Consider the following 8935-nt stretch of genomic DNA (forward strand, 5'->3'; position numbering starts at 1 on the left):
AATCATTTCTAATGTTGGGTGTCCTGGGTGCTGCGTTATATAAACCTATTAGAATAGTTTTTCACATCTTAGAACGGGGTGCCCTTTTAAAATTATGGGCAGTCTAGAGGCACCCCGTTTTATTAAGCGCTGTGCAAACTGTTGGCAGTATATAAATCCTATATATAATAATAATGTGGGGGGGCGAGAAGGATTGGCCTGCAGCAGGATGAATGTGAACTCCGGCTGTGGCTCAGACATTGGTGGATAGGTGTGTGGGGCCGTTGATTGATCGATTTTCTCTGTCCGCAGACATGGCTGCCATCCGTAAGAAACTCGTCATCGTTGGAGATGGGGCGTGCGGGAAGACGTGCCTTCTGATCGTGTTTAGTAAAGACCAGTTCCCGGAAGTCTACGTCCCTACGGTGTTTGAGAACTACGTGGCTGACATTGAGGTGGACAGTAAACAGGTACGTGGCGGCTTCACATTGGTGGTCGAGGTTCATGTGTGGCCCTGTGCGGACAATAATCCTTCTCTGTCCTCCATACAGGTGGAACTTGCTTTGTGGGACACAGCCGGGACAGGAAGACTACGACAGACTGAGACCTCTGTCCTACCCAGACACAGACGTTATATTAATGTGCTTCTCCATCGACAGCCCTGACAGTTTAGGTACGTGTCGGGTGATCGTGGCCGTAGTGGGCGGGGCGATCTGAATATATCAAATTTGGGAAAATTAAAAAAAAAGTCCTAAAGAAAACTAAATCTAAATAAATGTGAAGATGTCATCCCTAGTGACCAATCTGGTGTCAGCTTGTATTCTCTGCGAAAATGAAAGCAGCAATATGATTGGTCACTCTAGGTCTAAGGCAGGGGTAGGCAACCTGCGGCTCTCTAGCTGTTGTGGAACTACATTTCCCACGAGGCATTGCAAAGATTACGAAACTGACAGGTTACAGCTATGACTTGCAGAGGCATGATGGAACTTGTAGTCCTGCGGCTCTCAGGTTGCCTACCCTGGCCTAAGGGCTCATGTACACTGCAGCAGATAAACTCACGTTTTTAAGAGCTTTTCTGCGTTTTTTTTCAGCAGCCCCTGAACTCTCCCTAATGTTTTCCTCTGTGTCCATGGACACATCTTCATTTACAGGCGTGTTTTTTTTTTTAATGCAGAAAACTTGCATTCAGCAGTAGATTTTATCAGTGTTCCAAACGTGGCTAACCGCATTTATAAGCGTTTGCATTTGGAAAAAAAATGTTAACTCTTCCATTTACGAATGCTGTCCGGGGCCTTTTTTCATCATGAAAAATGCATGCAAAGCGTTTTCCCGTTACTCCAATGGACCCGGTACACCAGACTTTGAGGTTTCGCATGAAAGAAAATGTTAGATGCTGCTGCAATCATTTCTGCTCAGAAATGAGCCGGAACATCCAAACACCACAAAAAAAAAAAAAAAAGAGAGAGGGCTAATCTCAACAAATGCTGCTCCCCCTGCTTCTGCTCTCTCCCCCCGCTTCTGCTCTCTCCCCCACTTCTGCTCTCTCCCCCCACTTCTGCTCCCTCCCCCCGCTTCTGCTTGCGCTCTCTCCCCCGCTTCTGCTTGCGCTCTCTCCCCCCGCTTCTGCTTGCGCTCTCTCCCCCCGCTTCTGCTTGCGCTCTCTCCCCCCGCTTCTGCTTGCGCTCTCTCCCCCCGCTTCTGCTTGCGCTCTCTCCCCCCGCTTCTGCTTGCGCTCTCTCCCCCCGCTTCTGCTTGCGCTCTCTCCGCTCGCGCTCTCTCCGCTCGCGCTCTCTCCGCTCGCGCTCTCTCCGCTCGCGCTCTCTCCGCTCGCGCTCTCTCCGCTCGCGCTCTCTCCGCTCGCGCTCTCCCCGCTTCTGCTCCTGCTCTCGCTCTCCCCGCTTCTGCTCCTGCTCTCGCTCTCCCCGCTTCTGCTCCTGCTCTCGCTCTCCCCGCTTCTGCTCCTGCTCTCGCTCTCCCCGCTTCTGCTCCTGCTCTCGCTCTCCCCGCTTCTGCTCCTGCTCTCGCTCTCCCCGCTTCTGCTCCTGCTCTCGCTCTCCCCGCTTCTGCTCCTGCTCTCGCTCTCCCCGCTTCTGCTCCTGCTCTCGCTCTCCCCGCTTCTGCTTCCTGCTCTCGCTCTCCCCGCTTCTGCTCCTGCTCTCGCTCTCCCCGCTTCTGCTCCTGCTCTCGCTCTCCCGCTTCTGCTCCTGCTCTCGCTCTCCCCGCTTCTGCTCCTGCTCTCGCTCTCCCCTTTGCTTCTGCTCCTGCTCTCGCTCTGCTCCTGCTCTCGCTCTGCTCCTGCTCTCGCTCTGCTCCTGCTCTCGCTCTGCTCCTGCTCTCGCTCTGCTCCTGCTCTCGCTCTGCTCCTGCTCTCGCTCTGCTCCTGCTCTCGCTCTGCTCCTGCTCTCGCTCTGCTCCTGCTCTCGCTCTGCTCCTGCTCTCGCTCTGCTTCTGCTCTCGCTCTGCTTCTGTTCTCGCTCTCTCTGCTCTCTCTTCCTCTCAAATGTCTGAAATAGTAGTGCATTCTGGGCATTTTGAAAGGTCTCCTGAGGTTAGCTTTAAAAAACGCTTCTAAACTCAGTATGCAAACGCGGCTAAACTGTTGTTTTTTTTAACCTACGTTTTGCAGCAGTCAGTTTCCATCGTTCAGAAGTGTCCCGTGTACATCGGGCCTAAGGCTCCATGTACACTGCAGCTGATAAACTCACGTTTAGGAGCCTTTCTGCGTTTTTTTCAGCAGCCCCTGAACCCTCCCTAACGTTTTCCTATGTGTCCGTGTACACATCGTTGTTTACAGGCGTTTTTTTGAACGCAGAAAACTTGCGTTCAGGAGTAGATTTTATCAGCGTTCCAAATGCTTGTAAACGCGGCTAACCGCGTTTATAATCGTTTGTGTTTTGGAAATTTTATTTTTAACTCTTCGATTTCCAGATGCTGTCCGGGGCCTTTTTTCATCATGAAAAATGCATGCAAATCATTTTCCCGTTACTCCAATGGACCCGGTACACCAGACTTTGAGGGTTTCGCATGAAAGAAAATATGTTGGACACTGCTGCAATAATTTCTGCACAGAAATGAGCCGGAACACTGTACTGCTAGGGTGACAGTATGTAAAAAAAAAAACCCACAAAAAACAAATAATATAAAAAAATAAAATGGTGTAAAAAAAAAAGTTTAATATTTATAAGTTTTGGTTATAAACTAATTTTGGGTTATTTTTTATTATTTTTTTTTTATTAAAAAGATAATAAAATAAATTTTGGCCAAGATTCATGATGAAATATTATTTATTTACAAAATTTTTATAAGAAAAACACTTTTTTTTTTCAAAATGTTTGGACTTTTTCATTTACATAGAAAAAAAAGATAAAAATCCCAGCAGTGAATAAATACCACCAAAATAAAGCTTTAGCTGTCTCAAAAAAATGCTAAAAAATCATATGGGTACAGTGTTGCATGACCGCGCAATTGTCATTCAAAATGTGATAGTGCTGAAAGCTGAAAATTGGCCTGGACTGGAAGGGGGGGGGGGGAAGTGTCCAGACTGGAAGGGGGTGGAAAGTGTTCGGACTGGAAGGGGGTGGAAAGTGTTCGGACTGGAAGGGGGTGGAAAGTGTTCGGACTGGAAGGGGGGGAAAGTGTCCGGACTGGAAGGGGGGGAAAGTGTCCGGACTGGAAGGGGGGGGGGGGGGGGGAAAGTGTCCGGGCTGGAAGGGGGGGGGGGGGGAGTGTCCGGGCTGGAAGGGGGGGGGGGGAAGTGTCCGGGCTGGAAGGGGGGGGGGGGGGGGAAGTGTCCGGGCTGGAAGGGGGGGGGGGGGGGAAGTGTCCGGGCTGGAAGGGGGGGGGGGGGGGAAGTGTCCGGGCTGGAAGGGGGGGGGGAAGTGTCCGGGCTGGAAGGGGGGGGGGGGGGGGGAAGTGTCCGGGCTGGAAGGGGGGGGGGGGGGGGGAAGTGTCCGGGCTGGAAGGGGGGGGGGGGGGGGGAAGTGTCCGGGCTGGAAGGGGGGGGGGGAAGTGTCCGGGCTGGAAGGGGGGGGGGGGGAAGTGTCCGGGCTGGAAGGGGGGGGGGGGGGGGGAAGTGTCGGGCTGGAAGGGGGGGGGGGGGGGGAAGTGTCCGGGCTGGAGGGGGGGGGGGGGGGGGGGGAAGTGTCCGGGCTGGAAGGGGGGGGGGGGGGGAAGTGTCCGGGCTGGAAGGGGGGGGGGGGGGGGAAGTGTCCGGGCTGGAAGGGGGGGGAAGTGTCCGGGCTGGAAGGGGGGGGGGGGAAGTGTCCGGGCTGGAAGGGGGGGGGGGGGGGGGAGTGTCCGGGCCTGGAAGGGGGGGGGGGGGGGAGTGTCCGGGCTGGAAGGGGGGGGGGGGGGGGGGGAGTGTCCGGGCTGGAAGGGGGGGGGGGGGGGGAAGTGTCCGGGCTGGAAGGGGGGGAGAGTGTCCGGGCTGGAAGGGGAGGGGGGGGGGGCGAGTGTCCGGACTGGAAGGGGTTAATAAACAGGCCGCTGAAGGACCTGAGATTTGTGGTGACTGTCCTGGAGTTCAGCTATCGGTATGTAATGCAGAGATGTGGCGATGCAGCAGCTGGCCCCAGGAATCCTCCTATCTGTGCTCCGGGGCATTGAGCTCTGATGATGATTTTATTTCCCCCCCACAGAAAATATCCCGAGAAGTGGACTCCGGAAGTAAAACATTTCTGCCCCAATGTGCCCATCATCCTGGTGGGGAACAAGAAGGACCTGCGTAATGACGAGCACACCCGCCGGGAACTGACGAAGATGAAAACAGGTTGGTAAATATGGAACCGCATGGGCGGAGCTATGTGGTGCACACCCGTCGGTTCCACAGTAGGTGGGAAACGCAAGGCAATGCAGCACAGGAGAGAAGGGGAATGAGGCTCAAAAAGTTCAAATTGTAAGGATTTTTAGAGCTTTAAAAACTGCAGAATAGAGCATACAGCACAGGGTACAGGCTGGAGTGATGTGGAGTATATAGCATACAGCACAGGTACAGGCTGGAGTGATGTGGAGTATATAGCATACAGCACAGGGTACAGGCTGGAGTGATGTGGAGTATATAGCATACAGCACAAGGTACAGACTGGATTGATGTGGAGTATATAGCATACAGCACAGGGTACAGACTGGATTGATGTGGAGTATATAGTATACAGCACAGGGTACAGACTGGATTGATGTGGAGTATATAGCATACAGCACAGGGTACAGGCTGGAGTGATGTGGAGTATATAGCATACAGCACAGGGTACAGACTGGAGTGATGTGGAGTATATAGCATACAGCACAGGGTACAGACTGGAGTGATGTGGAAGTATATAGCATACAGCACAGGGTACAGGCTGGAGTGATGTGGAGTATATAGCATACAGCACAGGGTACAGGCTGGATTGATGTGGAGTATATATCATACAGCACAGGGTACAGGCTGGATTGATGTGGAGTATATAGTATACAGCACAGGGTACAGACTGGGTGGCATGGAGTATATAGCGTACAGCACAGGGTACAGACTGGGTGGCATGGAGTATATAGCGTACAGCACAGGGTACAGACTGGAGTGGCATGGAGTATATAGCGTACAGCACAGGGTACAGACTGGGTGGCATGGAGTATATAGCGTACAGCACAGGGTACAGACTGGAGTGATGTGGATATATAGCATATATCACACAGTACAGACTGGGAGTGACGTGGAAGGTATGGCAAAAAGTGTGCCCCAAGGGGCCAGATAAAGGCAGAGGGCCACATCCGGTCCACGGGACGTCGTTTGGAGACCCCTGGTATAGAATGTCTTTCACAGCAGCTGTACTCTCTATATCTTTGATCAGTTTTCCGTATTTAATTCCCTCTCCATGTCTTTGTTTTCAGGAGCCGGTCAAGCCGGAGGAGGGGCGCGACATGGCCAACAGGATCTCCGCTTACGGCTACATGGAGTGTTCGGCAAAGACAAAAGATGGCGTCCGAGAGGTCTTCGAGCTGGCCACAAGGGCGGCTCTGCAAGCCAGACGTGGCAAGAAGAAACCACGTGCCTTCTCATCTAACGAGAACAAAACCCACGCCGTAATCCGCACACAACCCATCCCCCCGATTTACCCCCCTTCCCCCCCCCCCCCCCCCTCCTTATGAAACTGGGGGTGTCAGCACGTGTCGGGGAGAGCCCATGGCATCTTTTCCGTCACACAGGAAAAAAAAGAAAAAAAAAAACCCTGGAAGTGATGTTTATTAATCTCTAGAGTGTTCTTACTGGCCTGTCTTTTCCATTTATTCTGTAATGAGTTAAGAGATTTTATAAAGAAAAAGAGTCATCTTCATACCAGTATTTAAAAAAAAAAAAAAAAAAAAAGTCAACATTTTTTTTTTTTTTTTTCTTTGATTTATATATAAATATATTATTTGTAACTTCACTGTTAGCGGCAGATTCATATGCACCAGACTAACTCAGACATTCCAGTGTAAAGCCAATCTGTACCCCCCGGGGGACCCCTTTAGGCTTCATTAACAAGCTCTTTATTTATACATATTAAAGCGCTGTACACGCCGCGCCGGCGCCATCTTGTCCGAGAGGGAGGACCGTCGCCTGGTGAGAAGCCGGGACGGAGAGCGTCAAGTCCCCTACACACGGGGCAGAGGGTGATTTTAGCCATTGCTGGTACTCCCTCTATAACTGGATCCTGGAGATACAAACCGGGCCTTTTACGCATATCTGCCAGCTCCGCCTATAACTGGATCCCTCCCACTGACCACGCCCCACTGACCACGCCCGGTCTTTTCACTCATACAGCACTACACGTAGAACTCCTGCCCCATCTTCCAGTGACTATACAGTGGTTGCAGCGAATGCCCCTGGCAGTGAACGGGTTTAATTTGGAGGACTTCCTTTCTTTAATCTTTTAATTTTTTTATTTTTTTTTCTCTTTTGGCTCCGGTAAAAAAAAAAAATCCAGTATGTTTGTAGAAATTGTCTTGCTACACATTGACTTTGTACCGCAAAACTGTTAAGATGCACTGTATTTGATACGTTGGGGTAGGGTGAGGTGTGCTCATGGGGGCCCTTCCACTCGATTTAGCATATCGGGGGCCCCAGTTAGTGTTTTCTAGAAAAGTTTCAGGCGTATACAAATTATTCCCAGTTACTGTGTGTTGCAAACGCACAGGAAAGAGGACCTGTCGCTGCTACTCTGCAGTTCACCATTTAGATTGGCGTGTAAGCAGCATTAATATTACAAGTTTAATTGCTTTTGTTTCATATAATACTTGGACTGAGGTGGGGGGAGGGGTCAGTGTGTCACCGCCCCTTCTCCACTGGGAGAGGGGAGTCAGTGTGTCCCCAATCCTTCTCTACTCGGGAAGGGGAGGCATCAGGATGTGTGTGCGAGTGCGGCCACTGCTAGCAGAAGGTCCCCCCCCTTCTCTGGAAGCCATGCTTCCTCCTGAGTCAGTAGGTGACAAGTTTTAATTTGTTGAAATTGGGGGCTCGTCCGGGATGCAGGAAATCTTGAAAATTGGGGGCTCGTCCGGGATGCAGGAAATCTTGAAAATTGGGGACTCGTCCGGGATGCAGGAACTGTAGAGTGACGGGTGATGGCGTCTGTCCCCCCCCCCCCCCCCCCCCCAGACTCCGTCAAAGGGATCCCGATCATTTGTCGCTCTCGTGTTTTGTACGATTGGAATATCTAACTGTTACTTGTAATCGCTGGGTAAGATTTTTTTTTTAAATAAAAATGTTTTGACAATAAAAAAAAAAATCCTGAGAAAAGAGTCTTGTGAGATTTGGTTTGTGAGAGGTAAATGTTATAGGATGGATGGCGGGATAAAGGACTGGGAGGTCCTCTCACCGTGGATCATCTCCGGGCAAGTTGGCAAAATTGTTTCTTGGTGGGGTTCTACAGCTCCATGAGATAAGAGGACCTGTCCTTTTTATATAAAACACTTTGCTCCCTGTAGTACCTCTGTTCAATAATGAGTCCTGCACAGTTTGCACTGTCGTTCCTGCTCTCACCAACAATGGTTTTTCTTCAGGAGAACAGCCAAGTGTTCCACCAGAGGTGGCGCTGTACACAGTGATCCTAATCAGGGCATGTTATTCTGTATAGAAGAACAAAGGTGATGGCCTTACTAAGCAGATGTGGGTACAGTTTCCAACTACGGATGGAGCTACGTAGGTGACTATGGGAACTGCCATTAATCACACACCTGTTATGGGTTTAGTGAATTTTGGGTATAAGAATTAATCTGCCTGGAATTTGAAAGAAGATCAGAAAAGAGAGGAGTGATGACTTGGAAGGAGGCAGCCAATACAAGAGATGCTGAGGTACTCCTAACAGCTGCAGAACGATGTCCTTCTTTGAGTTAACAGCCAAAGAAGAGAGACCGCATACTGATCTCCATAGATCCTAATTACTGACATATCCACACTCAGGAAATGGATCTGATGGCCTTTATGCCATCTCCTCTGAACAAATCTGCTGCAGATGGAGGGTCACCTGTGGGATTTCATCCAAGTTCACATTTTTTGGGCTAAGCCCATCATGTGGTCACTTCCTACAAGGTCTACCAGACACCACAAATGCCAATCATGGTCAGTTCCTATAAGCTGATGCTGCAAAAGCCCATCATAAGTCACATTCCACAAGGTCTCCCAGACTCCACACAATCCCATGATACAGTCACTTCCCACAAGGTCTACCAGACACCACAAAAGCCCATCATGTGGTCACTGCCCACAAGATCTAACCGACATCGCAAAATCCAATTTTTCACAAGGTCTACCAGACACCACATTAGACAAGCATACAGTTACATCCCGCAAAGTCTACCAAACACCACAAAAGCCATTAATATGGTTTATTCCCACAAGGTTGATCAGTCACTACCCATAAGGCTTAGCTGATGAAGCATAAGGTCACATCCCTTAAGGTCTACCAGACACCACAAAAGCCCATCATATGGTCATGTC

At 50.5% G+C, this 8935-nt stretch overlaps 1 pseudogene across 1 annotated transcript; it reads left to right on the forward strand.

The window, feature by feature from the left end:
- Positions 1 to 252: 252 nt before the first annotated feature.
- Positions 253 to 7735, forward strand: LOC149431323 (transforming protein RhoA-like; annotated as a pseudogene). Its single transcript, XR_016309331.1, has 5 exons — positions 253 to 449; positions 531 to 652; positions 3011 to 3017; positions 4617 to 4743; positions 5845 to 7735. The product of XR_016309331.1 is annotated as a transforming protein RhoA-like (transcript).
- Positions 7736 to 8935: the final 1200 nt, after the last annotated feature.

This window comes from Staurois parvus, unplaced genomic scaffold (assembly GCF_062004578.1).
Source record: "Staurois parvus isolate SC_StPar_1 unplaced genomic scaffold, SC_StPar_1.0 ptg002293l, whole genome shotgun sequence".
Lineage (NCBI taxonomy): Eukaryota > Metazoa > Chordata > Amphibia > Anura > Ranidae > Staurois > Staurois parvus.